The following is a 16,291-nucleotide window of genomic DNA, read 5'->3' on the forward strand; positions in this document are numbered from 1 at the left end:
AACAGCAACTTGGTATAGTGACCAACTTTAAAAGACCTAGTTCTTCTCAGCAATACAATGGTCTAAGACAATTGCAAAAGAATCATGATGGAAAATGCTATCCATATCCAAGGAAAGAACTATAGAGTCTTAATGCAGATCAGAACATACTATTTTTTTTCCTTTTTTTCTTTCTTGGGGTTTTTCTCTTTTGTTCTGATTCTTCTTTCACAATATGACTAATATGGAAATATGTTTATGATTATACATGTGTGACCTGTATCAGCTTCCTTACCATCTTGGGGAGGGAAGAAGGAAGAGAGGAAGAGAGAAAGAAATTGGGAACTCAAAATCTTATAGAAGTAAATGTTAAAAATTATATGTAATTGGAAAAAATAAAATACTATTAAGTGGGGGGGAAAGAAGTTTATATTTTACTGGGAATACCATATCTTGGAAATGAAAACACCTTTGAGGTTATCAAGTCAAATCTATTCTCATGGCTGAGGAGATTGAAGCCCAACAAAGTTGTGACTTATCCAAGATCACATGACTAGTTATTGGCAGAGTTACTGACTAGTCAATTCACAAGCTTTTATTAAGAATACGTAATGTGCCAGGCACTGTGCCAAGTGCTGGTAATACAAAAAAAAAAAAGGCAAAAGACAATCCCTGCTTTTACAGTCTGTTGGGAGAAGTAACATGCCCACAACTGTGTACGACTAAGACATAGACAGGAAATATTGGAGATAATCTCAGATAGAAGGCACTAGCATTGAAGCAGATTGGGCAAGGCTACTTGCAGAAAATGGGATTTCAGCTGGGCCCTGAAGAAAGTCAGGTAAGTCAGGAGACAGAAGTGAGGGGAGAATTCCAGGCATTAGGCATAGTTGGGAGATGCAAGTCTTATCCAAGGAAAGGCCAGTAGGCCAGTGTCATTGCATTAAAGACAATGTGGAGGGAAATACGGTGTAACAAGATGGGAAAATAGGGTTTTAAGTGCTAGAGAATTATGGGTATCAGTAAGTGACTAGAACTCGTATCTCCCCGACTTCCTGTCTGTTAATCTTTCTGCTACCTCACACTGTCTTGGGTAATTTCTTTTATGTTACATTCTTGTTTAATATTAAATCCCACTCTACCTGTGAAATGAATTTTTAAAAAGGAAAAGATGAAATGAACTCTGTTCACTCTTGTGAGAAATAGTGTTAAAGGGCATCTGCTTAAAATGGTTATAAATAAAGAGCACAACCCTTTGGTTGTGTAACCCAGAGTAGCAGAAGCAGGCAGCTATGAGGTACAGTGCATAGAGTACCAGTCCTGGACTCAGGAAAATTCATCCTGAGTTCAAATCTGGTCTCAGACACTTACTAGCTGTGTGACGCTTAAGTTAAGTCACTTAACCCTGTTTGCCTCAGTGTCCTCATTAGTACAATGAGCTGGAGAAGGAAGTGGCAAACCAATCTAGTGTCTTTGCCAAGAAAACTCCAAATGCAGTCATGAAGAGTGAGACCTGACTGGAAGAGACTGAGCAGGAAGGAGAAGTAGCTGCTTTTGTTTATATTGCTTGAAAATGGCAGAACTAAAAAGACTTCTGACTAAACTGAAACTTCTTCCATATGTTCATTTAATAAGTATTTTAAATACTTACTAAATAGTCCCTTCCCTCAAAGGGCTTACATTTTATAAGGAGGGGTTATGGGTAGTGGGAGTGAGACAATATGTACGTAGATAAGTCAATATAAAACATACATAGTAACAGGAAGGGAATGGAGCTAACAATTGAGAACAGGAAGGTTTTTGTGTATGAGGTGGTACCTGAGCTGAGCCTTGAGGGAGGCTTAGAAATTCTGTATGTCCAGTTTTTGTAAAACTGAAGAAAATAAAATGTTTTTTTTCAAAAGATGATTGAGATTGAGGAACTTGTAATGTTCTTCTCTCTTATTCTTACTGTGATCTGGTCCAGAGCAGGTTTTAAATGAGACCTGTATCCAGACTAATAAAGGCAAAACTTTCTTTTGTCCTTTGTTTTATTAATCAAAAAAGATTTTATTGAAACTCATTTTAAAAATCACTTTCACTTCTCAATGACTCTGTAAAATCCCCATTCAGTAATCACCAAAGATCTATCATATCTAATTTTCTAAAACGTTATTCAAGTCCTTACATTCTTTCTTGTTAATCTTTTTTCTTCTGGATTTGTCTAGTTCTGAAAGTGTATTTTGAAGTACCCCCTAATTATTATTTTACTATTATTGTTTTATTATTTAATTCTCCTTGTAGTTTGACTAGCTTTTCCTTTAAATTTTTATATGTATGTGTATATATACTTAGCATAATATATTACTTTGCTTATTCTCTTTTAACAATTACTATTTTTACTATCTTTATTGCTCCCACTGTTTCTTGATACTAATCACTTGATGGTCAACACTGCCTCAATCTAACTTCATAAACTATATTTTAATTGCATTATAAGCAATGCATTATTGTGTTTTTTCCCTGATTCTTTTTGACACTTTCTCATTCACATTCAAGATTATAACTGTTAGATTTGTTTTTTAACTTAAGTATATCCTATTTTTATCCCCCACCCCACCTTTTACCAGGAAGGAAAAGGCAAGGAAAAGGAATAAAATTAATGCTAATAATCTACAGGTGGAGTCACTTGATCTCAATCCTCTCCCATCTCCTTCACTTCACCCAGACCTAGATTAATGAAACTTGCCCTTTCTGCCTCTTCAATTTGCAGTTACATCCCTCTTTAGTTGAAGTTTGTCTTGTTTTTGACTATTACTTCCCTAAATCTACCCTTTCTCTTAAACCCCTCTTTCCCCTCTTTCTGCCTTCTTTCAGTTCCCTGCTTACCTTATTGTTTTTCTATATTTACTCCCTACTTCCTTCCCTCCAAAAAAGCCTTTCCTTGCCTAGCTAAGATAAAAAGGTTAATGAGACACTATTTCCCATAACTTCCACCCTCATGCTAATGGTCTCCTTTCATCATCATCCGATTATTGAAAAACAGTAAATTTTTCTTTCATCATGTTGATCTCCTCCCTAATGTATTTCTTTTCTTCCCTCCTTTTATTTTCTCTCTACTCAAAGAAAATAAAGCAAAAGAAAGCAAAAATATCTCCCAGGTCCTGAGTTTATCTTCATTCTGTCTTTGACCTTTGAAGATAGTAGTATTCTGAGGGGACAATATTTTCTTATTTTAAAAATATATATGCTTAATTGAAAACTTAACATTAAACACCAACATAATTACCTGTTACTTTAGTATATAAAGAATTGTGATAACTACAAAAGAAAAAGAGCTATTCTCTAAAAGATTAGTGTTTAAAAGATATGAAAAGTACTCCTCAAATGAAGAAATGCAAGCCATTAACAATTATTAAAAATACTCCAAGTCACTAATAATAAGAAAAACTCTAGCTAAAACAATTCTGAAGTTCTAACTATCATATTGGCAAAGAAGAAGGAAAGAGGGAAAGAGGAAAATAGCAATTGTTGGAGGTATAGGGGTACAGGCACATTGCTGTAGTGGTGATGTAACTTCAAATTGGTCCAACCCTTCAAGAGGACAATAGACTCTTCTTTTCTCTTTTAGAATAAACACTTGATCAGTATTTAGTCCTTTAAATTGTTCAGACTTGTTTATTTTTCTAGGTTTTGCCTGCGTTATTTGCTTAGGTTTCAAACATTCTACCCAGTTCTGGTTTTCTCAACAGAAATCCTTGAAAGTCATAATTCTATTTAAGATCCATATTTTTCCTAAAATGAACTATGCACAGCATTCTCTTCCACTGTCATGGTTCTTTTTCTTTGTCTTTTTAGGATACTGTATTTCAAGTTTTCCTTTCCTCTCAGTATTTGCAACATAATCTTGTGTAATCTTGACTCCAGTTCCAGTTCCAGTTTGTGGTCTCTTTCTTCCTTCTTGAAGTATTTTTTTTTTCCTGAAGCTGAAGTTGTGGAGTTTGGCAGTCACATATTGAGATGTTTTGAATATGAAGATTTTTTTTCAGTCAGTCATCTATATAATCTATCTTCACTTTGTATCCTGGCTGCATTAGTGGTGGGTAGTTTTCTTTTATGATTTTATTGAAATTTTATCTCTTTCCTCATATTATATTCCCAGGTCAGTTGTTTTTGATAGCAGATACCTTGTGTTTTATTTTTTGAACTTTTCACTTTGTTCTAATATTTCTTATTATTTGATTTAATTTTTTAGCTCTATTTTTGCTATTGTACCTTTCAGATTTTTCTACTACCCAGAAAGGTTTTATGGTTTTGTTCTAAGCTATTTATTCTCCTTCCATTTTTTTCTCAGGATTCTTTGGGTTGTTTTCATTTCTTTAATAGATTTCCACCAATTTGGAGTCCTTATGACCAACCATTCGCTCTCCTGGCTATGTTTCTGATTCTTTGGACTTTACTACCATGACTCAGTTGCTGTTTCATCCTTGAACTTTCCTCTACCATGCCAGCCTTATTCTCCCATTGGTGAGTTCCTCTTCTGTGCCTCCATTTTGTGGACAGGTTCAAAATGTGTTGTTCCCTATGTGTGTTATCTTGCCTTATTAAGCTCTTTGAAATCAAGGATTGTCTTTCTTTTTGCTTGTGTTTATGCTTAACATAGTATTGGGCTCATAGTAAGCACTTAATAAATGCTTCTTACCTGCCTGCCTTTCAGTCTTTCTGGTTCTTATAATTCTTCTAAGAAGTTCTACTTAGGATTACTGTGTGATTTCATTTCTGCCTCTGGAATTTTATTCATTTCTCCATTGTATTAGTTTTCATCTTTTTGCTCATTTTTTCACCTCTTCTAGAGATGGCCAGCAAGGATTTCACCAACTTCTGTTTCTTCAAACTTCTTTTGGTTCTGTGATTGGTGGAATGCCCTCAGTACCAGACCTTGGGTGGGACTGAATGGCTGAAAGCAGCCACCCAAGGTCTCAATTCTTGTCCTGGAGGACATACAGAAAGCCTGATCAATGATAGTTTCTTGGCCCTTATCCATCTAACAAGTATTCCCTAGGGCACAAATGTAGAGATCATGGCCCAAGATGGGATGGGATCAGAATATTTGTGTTTTTCCCTCTTCTATAGTCCTGGAGAATTCTGAGGCAGGAAATGTGTCCTTGCCCCTTTATCAAACCCTGGATTAGGGTAGGAGCAAGTTCGGATCATGTTGGCCCCTGGGTTCTTCCCTTACCTCAATAATGACTGGGACTTGAGTCAAGGTGACACCATGCTCCTTCCAGTAATCTTGAATGGCTTGATTAAACTCAGTCGCTAACCTTCTAGCATTTCTGAGCAGGTTGAAGCAACTTGAGACTGATTTCTCTCTGACAGACTCTAAATAATGATACTGGTCTCTGGGTCTACCCTCTCCCATAATTCTGAATGGAACTTTGATGGGAAGAATCAGGAGCCCCTTAACATTGGCTCTGATTTGAAGCTTATGACATAGTCCTTTATTCTTGTGTTTTGTTGTTCTTTTAGTACATTTTTCCCGATTGTCAATCCTCCGATTCATTTACTTCTATTTTCCATTCTTCCTGAGGTATTCCTAGTAAGTGCTGGTCTTGGCTGGAAGTTTTCATGTTTCTGTCTTTGCTGGAAATACAGAATCTTGTCCCTCCCCCCTCTCCATACACACACACACACACACACACTGTAAAACTGCATTCTGGGAATCTTCTTTTTGAAGGTGAATACTTATGTATCCCATGGCTGTCTTCACTGCTAAGCTACCTTATGAAAGTGGATATATTCTGTCTAGACCAGGCCAAAATTCCATGTCCACTGTTTCCCACCAACACCCCACCCCCACCCTCCTGCCCTGTATACACACATGTGGAACTGAATCATAGTGTTTGTAGGATTACCTTACCAAGTTCTTTCTTGATCTAAATGATTTGTGTCAGCAATCCAGAAGGTTTTGTTAAGTAATAATCATGACTATAAACAGAAGTAATATTGATGTAAATGTCCTGATTTTTAAAAAGAAGATAAAAAGTGAATTCTATAAAATGTAGACTGACAAGCTCAATGTCCAGCAAAGTGCTGGGGCAGGTTACTCAAATATTATTTGGTGAATTCTTAGAAATAAGGTGTAATCACTTGGAGCTAGCATGGGTTCACAAAGAATAACTAAATAGAGATAGTATGTTAAAGTAGTTCTCAGACTTTTAGAATGTTAGGACACAGCACCAGCCATGGAGTCAGGAGGAGCTGAATTCCAACCTAGCCTCAGACACTTACTAGCTGTATATCCCTGGGTAAGTCACTTAACCCTGATTGCCTCCCCCTGAAAAAATAAGGACTCCTCCTAACATCAACAATTTTCAGAGACCTCCTATGTGATAGCACTTCCAATATTAGAAATCTGTTCCTTGAAAAAATATATGGTGATGCTGAAATGTGTTTTTCAGAACTTCACATATATGTGAATAAAATGGATATTGCATTACTTGCCTTCTCTTGCCGTGTGTAGGAGCGACTAAAGGGAGGGAAGTATTTAAAACTCAAAACTGAAAAAAAGAATGCTAAAAAACTAAATAACTAACATAAAAAAGAAAAAATCTGGAAAAATTTTTAAGAAAATATATTGTGATACAAAGCTACTATGAATTCTGTAATGTGTTTACATGATTTTGTGCTCAATAATTACAATATCATCCACATAAATTAGAACAATAGTAATACTTTCACGTGTAAGATAATATTTATTCAGTCTGCAGGAAATGTGTTTACTTATTTACCATATCGAGTCATGCTAAATATTTTCTTAATGCTAGATAAAATTCAAAATAATAATGCTTGGGTCAAATAAAGATGTGAAGAACCCTTTGCAATTTTATTCCTCTTCTTCCCATTCACCCCCCTCCCCGAAACACACACACCCAGAGGCATGCAGTTCACAGACTAGGAACAATCTGTATAGTGGAAAGAATACTGAATCAAGAACCAGAGGACATAGATTTCAATCCTTACTTGATGTGTGACCTTGGTCAACTCAACCTGTATGGTCCATAGTTTCCTCATCCCTTGACTAAGGAGGCTGGATTAGATGACTTCTAAGCTCTCTTCCTCCTTGAGATCTATGATCCTATTATCTTGTCATGCCAAATTAACCACATTTCCTTTTTAGACATTTTCTTTAGATTATTTCAACAAGACATTGACAGTCTTTCATATCTTCAGACAGGATGTGGAAATGTGGACTAGATGATATTATAGTTCAGTAGATGTGTAGCTAATTAAACTGCTATACACAATGAATGTTAATTAATAGATCAATGTTAAACTGAAGGGAAGTGACCAGGAGCATGCTCTAGGGTTTAGCTCTTCACAATGTCCTGGTCACCATTTTCATCAATGACTTAAAGGGATTTACCAAATTTACTAATTTACCAAAATTAGCCAAAATTGAGGGAGTGCACCAGATATGGAATATACTAGATGATGGAATCAAGACTTAAAAACAAAATAAAAAACAGAAACCAAAAAAAACACCTTTTACAGATCAGAACAAATGAGGTGGAAATTAACAGAAACAAAGGCAAGCCCCTGCACTTGTGTTAAAAAAAAAAAATCAAGTGCACATTCACCTAACTGTAGAATCAAAATTATAGAAATAGTTGATTTGCTAAAAAGAACTTACTATATGAGGAAACCAAAAGTAGCATAGAAATAAGGAAATGAATTATTATTTAATGAATGTTGATGGAAAAATTAAATATCATCATGAAGAAGAATTAACTTCAATCAGTCAAGAAGTACTTATTAAATGCCTCCTTTGTTTGCTCACTGGGGATACGTATAAAAGTTAGACAGTCCCTGCTGAACATTCTATTAATGAATTTTCCATCTGATTTTCAACTGAAAACATCCATATGGATTGTCTCCCCTTTAGGATGTGAGCTCCTTGAGAGCAGGGACTGTTTTCTATTTGTATCCCCAGCTCTTACCACAGTAAGCACTTAACAGAAGATTTATTTATTCATTCATTTCTTTACTCATGTAACTTGGATCTACACCTCTCATTACACATTGAAATATACTCTAGATGGACCAATAAATATGTATTTTTACAATATTTTATTTTTTCTCAATTACATGTTAAAACAATTTTTAACTTTTTTTTTTAAGTTTTGGGTTCCAAATTCTATCCCTTCCTCCCTCCCCGCCCCCCCCCAACTCCTTGAGATGGGAAGCAATCCAATATAGATTATACATATGCAATCACATAAATCGTTTCCATATTAGTCATTTTGTACAAGAAGACAAGGAAGGAAGGAAGGAAGGAAGGAAGGAAGGAAGGAAGGAAGGAAGGAAGGAAGGAAGGAAGGAAGGAAGGAAGGTAGGAAGGAAGGAAGGAAGGAAGGAAGGAAGGAAGGAAGGAAGGAAGGAAGGAAGGAAGGAAGGAAGGAAGGAAGGAAGGAGGGAAGGAAAAATAAAAATAGTATACTTCAGTCTGTATTCAGACAATATTAGTTCTTTCTCTGGAGGTTGAAAGCATGCTTTATCATGAGTCCTTTGGGATTGTCTTTGAGTCATTATATTGCTGAGAATAGTTAAGTCATTTGCAGTTCATCATCATCTAATATTGATTTCTGTTACTATGTACAACATTGCCTTGGTTCTGCTCACTTCAGTTTGCATCAGTTCATGTAAGTCTTTCCAGGTTTTTCTGAAATCATCCTGTGCGCCATTTTTTTATAACACAATAATATTCTTCACAATCATGTACCACAATTTGTTCAGCAATTCTCCAATTAATGAACGTTCTCTTAATTTCCCACTCTTAGCCACCACAAAAAGAGTTTCTATAAATATAAAATATGTATTTTTAAAAAACCCTGCTGTTTCATTCTCAACATAGAAGCACTAAATTGTTGAGGTGTTGATACTTTATTAATGATGACGCATTTATAAAGTTTTCCTTTCTAGAAGTGTTATGAGAGTTTTCCTTACCACAACACTGTGATTGTACAAGTATTATTATCTTCACTTTATAGATGAAGAAACTGAAACTCCTCCAAAGTAGGTAAGCTAGTTAAGTACTGGAGCTGGGGTTCAAGTTCCTATATCCTGACCCCAAGTTCAGAGTAAAAGTTGGACTAGATGACCTCTATGGTCCCTTCTAATTCCAATCAATCAACACAGTGCCTAACACTGTGCTAAGCACCTGAGATACAATGACAAAACTGAAAGTTCCTGCCTTTAAAGATCTTACATTCTTAGAGTATATGATTCTATGAAATACTGATAGGGCTGTAACATGCAAATAATATTAGCCTCCTTAATGAGTTGTTCAAGGAGACATACATGAGAAGTTACTCTGAAAAAAATTCCAGTTCAATATAAGAAAGAATTTTCTAACAGTTAAAACTGTTTAGAAATATAATTTTTATTGTTGTTCACTTGTGTCTGACTCTTTGTGACCCCATTTGGGGTTTTCTTGGCAAGGATACTAGAGGGACTTGCTATTTCCTCCTCCAATTCATTTTACAGATGGGGAAACTGAGGCAAACAGGGCTAAGTGACTTGCCCAGGGTCACATAGCTAATAAGTGTCTAGGGTCAAATTTGAATTCAGGAAGATGAGTCTTCCTGACTCCAGGACTGACACTCCCCTCGCTGCCCTTAGAAATATAATAGTTTCTTTCAAAGGGGGATGAGATTCCTGTCCTTGGAAATGTTTGAACAGCTGTTGGTTGATTATCTCATCAGTAATATTATGGTGGGAATTCCTGCATTGGATTGATTGAGACAATCCCTAAGACCCTTCCATTGCTGAGATTTTGTGGTTTTAAATAACACCAAGGAATGTATCCCTAGAGAATCAAGGTTTTGGTCTTTAGTAAAGATTGTATTGGTACATGTATCTGTCTGTTTGAGAGTTTTGATTGGTAACCAATCTAACCAATGAAAGTATCCCTTTCCAAATGTTGAGCCCCCTGCAAGCCCTGCTAATTCTTGATCTACCCAGTGTATACCTCAGCACTCCCTTGACACTCATTGCTGATAATGGCAAGATGAAGTCTGCCTTTAATATATGATCTTCTATTAACTTAGAGGAAATGTGATGTAGTAGACCTATGACTTGGAACTCGGAATGGTTCTAAGTTCAGATCCTCAGAAATGTATTACCAGTATGACTAGCTTTGTTTCAGTCAAACTTATCTGCTAGCTGTTTCCCATTTAGGAGATTCCATTTCTTGACTCCATGCCTTTTGCTTAGACTGGTTTCCCATGTCTAGAATGTACTCCTTCTTCATCTCCATGGAAGCACAGTGGAAAGAACACAGGATTTGGAGTGATAGGACCTTAATTCAAATCCTAACCCTGTCACTTATTACTTGAGTGACCTTGAGTCACTTAGTTTACCTCGCTGGGCCTCAATTTTCTCATCTGTAGAATGAGGCTGGACTAAATGGTCCCTAACATTTCCTCCAGTTCTAAATCTATGGTCCTATGATAGAATCTCTAGCATCAAGAAATGGACCAGAAGGGCTTTTCTGATTCATCTCCCTTTTAGCTGTTAGCTCTGTCTTCGTCTTGAAATTAATCTGTATTCTTTTGCATATATTTTATATCTACTTATTTATGGATATGTCTTGGGTCATCCCTCCCCCAGAAGAATGCAAGCTCCTTGAAGACGTAGACAATTTTGTTTTTGTCTTTGTATCCGCAGTAAGTGGCACAGAGTAGATTCATAATAGATGCTAAAGTGAAATTGACTTGAAGCAAAGAACTCAGGTTCCTCATCTATAAAATGGAAATTATAATATTATACCTGGAATAATATAGTACTGGAATAATACCTGGAATATATAATACTATATATTATAATAACTATATAATGACTATATATACCTGGAAGGTATCTACCTTCCAGGCTGAGACTCAAAGGAGGTAATGTATGTAAAACTCTTTTTAAATATCTATTGTTGTTGTTGTTGTTGTTATAATTATTAATATATTATTCCAATATCCTGGTCATAGTTCAAATGTCTGACTCACACTGAAAGCTGAAAAAAGAAGGACCTTCCAATAAGTCCAGAATGGACTCTCCAGCCAATCATTCTGTCACTTCTTTTCAAATGTCTTGGTGATCACAGTGGAGAGGCACAAAGTACCCTCTGGGGGGGAATGGCCCTTGACACTGTGCTGCCTGGATGCTGACAGATGGAGCAGCTGTCCCTGTCACCAGAAACAGTTGCTGAGATTGACTTGGGTCAACACCACTTTCCCTGCACAAGCCTGATCATTCATTCATGCATTTGCTCAGGGAACATCAAAAAGTAAAACTAAACAAAGTGCTGGGAAGTAGGTCACTTTCTAAAACCAATCCTTTGTTTTAAGGAGGGAGAATGCAATTGGGAACACTGGTGAACAATCCCAGTTTGTGGCTAGGATGAAAAGGAAGCAATAGGAACAATAGGAGATGAAGGGAACAGGATTGAATGGGAGCAGGGTCAACAAGGAACCAAGACATGACTGGAAGATTACTAGACATTCAGAGCGAAAGCAGAGAAAGCAAGGGGAGAGGACTGTTGGGGCTAAAGATTTAGAGGAATAGGTATGGAAAAAATATCAGTGATTTCCAGTATCTTTCATAGACTTTGAAAATCTGGTCCAATCTGTACCTTTACAAGATTTTACTCGATAAAATCTTTAACAAATTAGTGTAACCAGGGACCTAAACCCCAGTGGCCTTAGATTCTTCTCATTGGTGGAAATTGATTGTTCATGGCAGTCACAGAGAATTGAGAAATCAATGGATGCCAACAGTGAAGTCTTATGCAACTGGCACTGGCCCTCTGGTTACATTTGATCACAGGATTAGAGCTAAGTCCAACCTTCTCATTTCATATACGAGGAAACTGAGGCAGAAGAAAGTTATATGATGCCATGGTCACACAGCAGGTGTTTGAAGGAGTATCTGAAATCAGGTCTTCCTGACTTTAAGTCCAAATCCCTATCCAGTCTCTGCCTGAAGAAGTGAAGGAAGAAGGCAGCCCATTCAGCTTTTTTATAGCTCTAAAGTTTAGGAAGCTTTTCCTTTGATCAGATTTAAATTGATCACTTTGTATCTTTCACCCACAGACTGTCTTGGGACTCTGTTCCATATACCAGCATGGCTGGAGGATGGGGAGATTGAGATTCCTAGGGTGGGAACAGAGAGGATGGAGTATGCTTCTTGTGTTTCAGTCAGCCACTTGTGTGACATTTATTTTTGGATAGCTCTAGAGGAGAAAGTGAGGCTAGTGACCTTGCACTGTCCTCCCTCACTCAAATCAAAGTCAACTGCAAATCATGTCATCATCTTGATGTCATGGTCCTCTTCAAGAATGAAGGACAAACATGACAACATCAATAACCCATGACAGCCACTCCTATTTGTCCTGGGATCCCCTAACTTCACTTTCTCCCCATTTGAAAAACTGGATTCTGCCTCCGGAACCTCCCTGGGCTTTGATAGGTCAGCTTTTGCCTTATCATGCTTGGCCTCAGCCATCATCTCTAAACATTTCCAACTGCACTACAACACATATTTCATCTCTTTCCTCACCAGCCTTATAGGTCATTGGGTGTGGCCTTTGACTGAGTCCAAGTTTTACAGAACAAATCCTCTTTTTTTAAAAAAAAATTATTAATTTATTTATTTTAAGTTTTCAACATTCATTTCCACAAAATTTTGAGTTCCAAATTTTCTCCCCATCTCTCCTCTCCCCCCGTCTCAAAATGCCATGTATTCTGATTACCGCTTCCACCAATCTGCCCTCCTTTCTAACATCCCTTCCTTCCCTTATCCCCATCTTCTCTTTTGTCTTGTAGGGCAAGATAGATTTCTATACTCCATTACCTGTATTTCTTATTTCTCAGTTGTGTGCAGGAATAATACTCAACATTTGTTCCTCCAACTTTGAACTCCAACTTCTCTTCCTTTCTCCCTCCCCATCCATCCCCACTAAGAAGGCAAGCAATTCAATATAGGCTATATATGTATAGTTTTGCAAATGACTTCCATGATAGTCATGTTGTGTAAGTCTAACTATATTTCCCTCCATCCTATTCTGCCCCCCATTTTTTCTATTCTATCTTTTGACCTTGTCCCTCCCCAAGAGAGTTTACTTCTAATTGCTCCCTCCTCCTGTTTTCCCTCCCTTCTATCATAACCCCCCCCCCCCCCCCCCGCTTATCCCATTCTCCCTTACCTTCTTGTATTGTAAGATAGGCTTTCATACCAATTGAGTGTGCATGTTATTCCTTCCTGAAGCCAAATTTTTCCCTCTCGCTTTCTCCCTTTTCCCCTCCATTGAGAAAGTTTTTTCTTGCCTCTTTTATGAGAGCAAATTTGCGCCATTCCATTTCTCTCTTTCTCCTCCCAATATATTCCTCTGTCATCCCTTAATTTTATTTTTTTAGATATGATCCCTTCCTATTCAACTCTCCCTGTGTTCTGTCTCTCCCTCCCTCCCTCTCTCTCTCTCTCTCTCTCTCTCTCTCTCTCTCTCTCTCTCTCTCTCTCTCTCTCTCTCTCTGTGTGTGTGTGTGTGTCTATAATCCCACCAACTACCCAGATACTGAGAAAAGTTTCAAGAGTTAGAAATGTTATCTTTCCCTGTAGGAATGTAAACACTTCAACTTTTGTAAATCCTTTATGATTTCTCTTTCCTGTTTACCTTTTCATGCTTCTCTTGATTCTTGTGTTTGAAAGTCAAATTTTCTTTTCAGCTATGGTCTTTCCATCAAGAATGCTTGAAAGTCCCCTATTTCGTTGAAAGAACATTTTCCCCCGAAGTATTATACTCAATTTTGCTGGGTAGATGATTCTTGGTTTTAATCCTAGTTCCTTGGACTTGTAGAATTTCATATTCCAAGCCCTTTGATCCTTTAATGTAGAAGATGCTAGATCTTGTGTTATCCTGATTGTATTTCCACAATACTTGAATTGTTTCTTTCTAGCTGCTTGCAATATTTTCTCCTTGACCTGGTAACTCTGCAATTTGGCTGCAATGTTCCTAGGAGTTTCTCTTTTTGGATCTCTTTCAGGAGGTGATTGGTGAATTCTTTCAATATTTATTTTACCTTCTGGTTCTAGAATATCAGGGCAGTTTTCCTTGATAATTTCATGAAAGATAATGTCTAGGCTCTTTTTTTGATCATGGCTTTCAGGTAGTCCCATAATTTTTAAATTTTCTCTACTGGATCTATTTTCCAGCTCAGTTGTTTTTCCAATGAGATATTTCACATTTTCTTCCATTTTTTCATTCCTTTGGTTTTGTTTTGTGATTTCGTGGTTTCTCATAAAGTCATTAGCCTCCATCTGTTCCATTCTAATTTTGAAAGAACTATTTTCTTCAATGAGCTTTTGAACTTCCTTTTCCATTTGGCTAATTCTGCTTTTTAAAGCATTCTTCTCCTTATTGACTTTTTGAACCTCTTTTGCCTATTTTTCAAGGTGTTATTTTCTTCAGCATTTTTTTGGGTCTCCTTTAGCAAGGTGTTGACTCACTTTTTTGATGATTTTCTTGCATTGCTCTCATTTCTCTTCCCAATTTTTCCTCCACCTCTCTCACTTGATTTTCAAAATTCTTTTTGAGCTCTTCCATGGCCTGAGACCATTGAATATTTATTTTGGATGTTTGGGATACAGAAGCCTTGATTTTTTTATGTCTTTCCCTGGTGGTAAGCATTGTTCTTCCTCTTCCAAAAGGATGGGAGAATATGCCTGTTCACCAAGAAAGTAAACTTCTATAGTCTTATTTTCTCTCATTTTTGGGCATTTTCCCTACCAGTTACTTGACTTTTGGGCTCTTTGTCAAGAGTAGGGTATTCTCTGGGGCCCTGGAAGATCTCAGTTCCTCCAAGGTGGCACAGTCAAGCCTGCACACTGATCTGGGAGCAACCAGAAACTTTTGGGCCCAGAATCTGTGAGTAGTAGAATTTCCTCTCCATAACAGCCTCACTTCCAGTTCTGCCACACCAGCACTCAGGGCTGAAGTTTAGATCAGCTGCTCAGTTCCCCCAGAGGCTTTATGATGAGACCTTCAACAATGGATATTGGCTGTTGCCTACTGTGGGAGCCACTGTCCACTGAGGCCTCTGCCGCCACTGCCTGGGGGCCCGAGCTATGGGGGGGACCTTGCTCCCTTCTTGGCCAACTGAAAAAGCCCTCTCACTGACCTTTGACACCTGTGGGTTGAGGGATCTGCAAATCGTGCTGCCGCTGCTGAGGATTCCACACCTGAGTCCTGTTCTGGTTCTCCCCCCTGGGCTGCATGGGCAAGGCTGGGCTGGGCTCCTCTTGGTATCCAGTGTGATAGACCTTTCCTGTCAACCTTCTAGGTCACCCTGGGCTGGAAGTCTCCTCCACTCCATCATTCTGTGGCTTCTGTTGCTCTAGAAGTTGTTGAGAGTCATTCTTTACAGGTATGTTATGGCTTGTTGCGGAAGAGCTGGAATATATGCATCTTTCTACTCTGCCATCTTGACTCTGCCCCCACATATCCTCTTATTAAGGGGATTTGTTCTGTGAAATTTGGATTCAATCAAAGGGCCATGCTTGGGGACCTAGAGAGCCACATGTGGCCCTGAGGACTCAGGTTCCCCACCTCTGTTAGACTCTTTCTCTCATGTTTTCCACTTTCTTCAACTTACAGAAACTCAGCTTTTCCCTGAAGCCATATTTCTTGGCATCCACTACAAAGGGGGCTGAGCCTTCTTTCATTTCTGACACACAGAGCCAGGAAGAGAAATTGGCATGCTCTTGTTTCCCACTAATATTTTCAGACCCTCCCTATGCTACTATCAGTTTGAAATAGCTTCGTCTCCTTTAAAGATCTGGGGCAGCCAGGTCTTGTAGCAGATGAAGCACCATGCCTGCAGTCAGGAAGACTCTCTTCCTGAGTTCCAATTCCACCTCAGACACTTACTACCTGTATAACCGTAGGCAAGTCCCCTAACCCTGTGACCCTTAGGTTTTTCATCTGTAAAATGAGCTGGAGAAAAAAATGGCAAACCACTCCAGTATCTTTGCCAAGAAAACACAAATGGGATCAATGAAGAGTAAGAAATGACTGAACAGCAACCACTACCTTTAAACATCTTGACCAAATCTTCCCTCTTTCTCAAGAAGTTCAGTGCCTGGCTTATATTCTCTCTGTTCTCACAGTTCTAGACCTTAACAACTCCCATGACCTCAGTTTCCAGATTATTTCCATCCTACAGGAAAGTGACTGTATTCTCTAATATCCCCTAATCCCTTCAAGGGAATCGATCCCAGATGCTGG

At 38.0% G+C, this 16,291-nt stretch overlaps 1 long non-coding RNA gene across 1 annotated transcript in view; it reads left to right on the forward strand.

Annotated features, from left to right (window-relative positions):
- Positions 1-676: 676 nt before the first annotated feature.
- LOC140511865 (uncharacterized) overlaps positions 677-16,291 on the forward strand; it is a 67,441-nt gene continuing 51,826 nt past the window's right edge. The window contains exon 1 of the long non-coding RNA XR_011969691.1: positions 677-820. This is a non-coding gene — a long non-coding RNA (uncharacterized lncRNA). The remainder of the gene's footprint in view (positions 821-16,291) is intronic.

The sequence above is a fragment of the Notamacropus eugenii genome, chromosome 6 (genome assembly GCF_028372415.1).
Source record: "Notamacropus eugenii isolate mMacEug1 chromosome 6, mMacEug1.pri_v2, whole genome shotgun sequence".
Lineage (NCBI taxonomy): Eukaryota > Metazoa > Chordata > Mammalia > Diprotodontia > Macropodidae > Notamacropus > Notamacropus eugenii.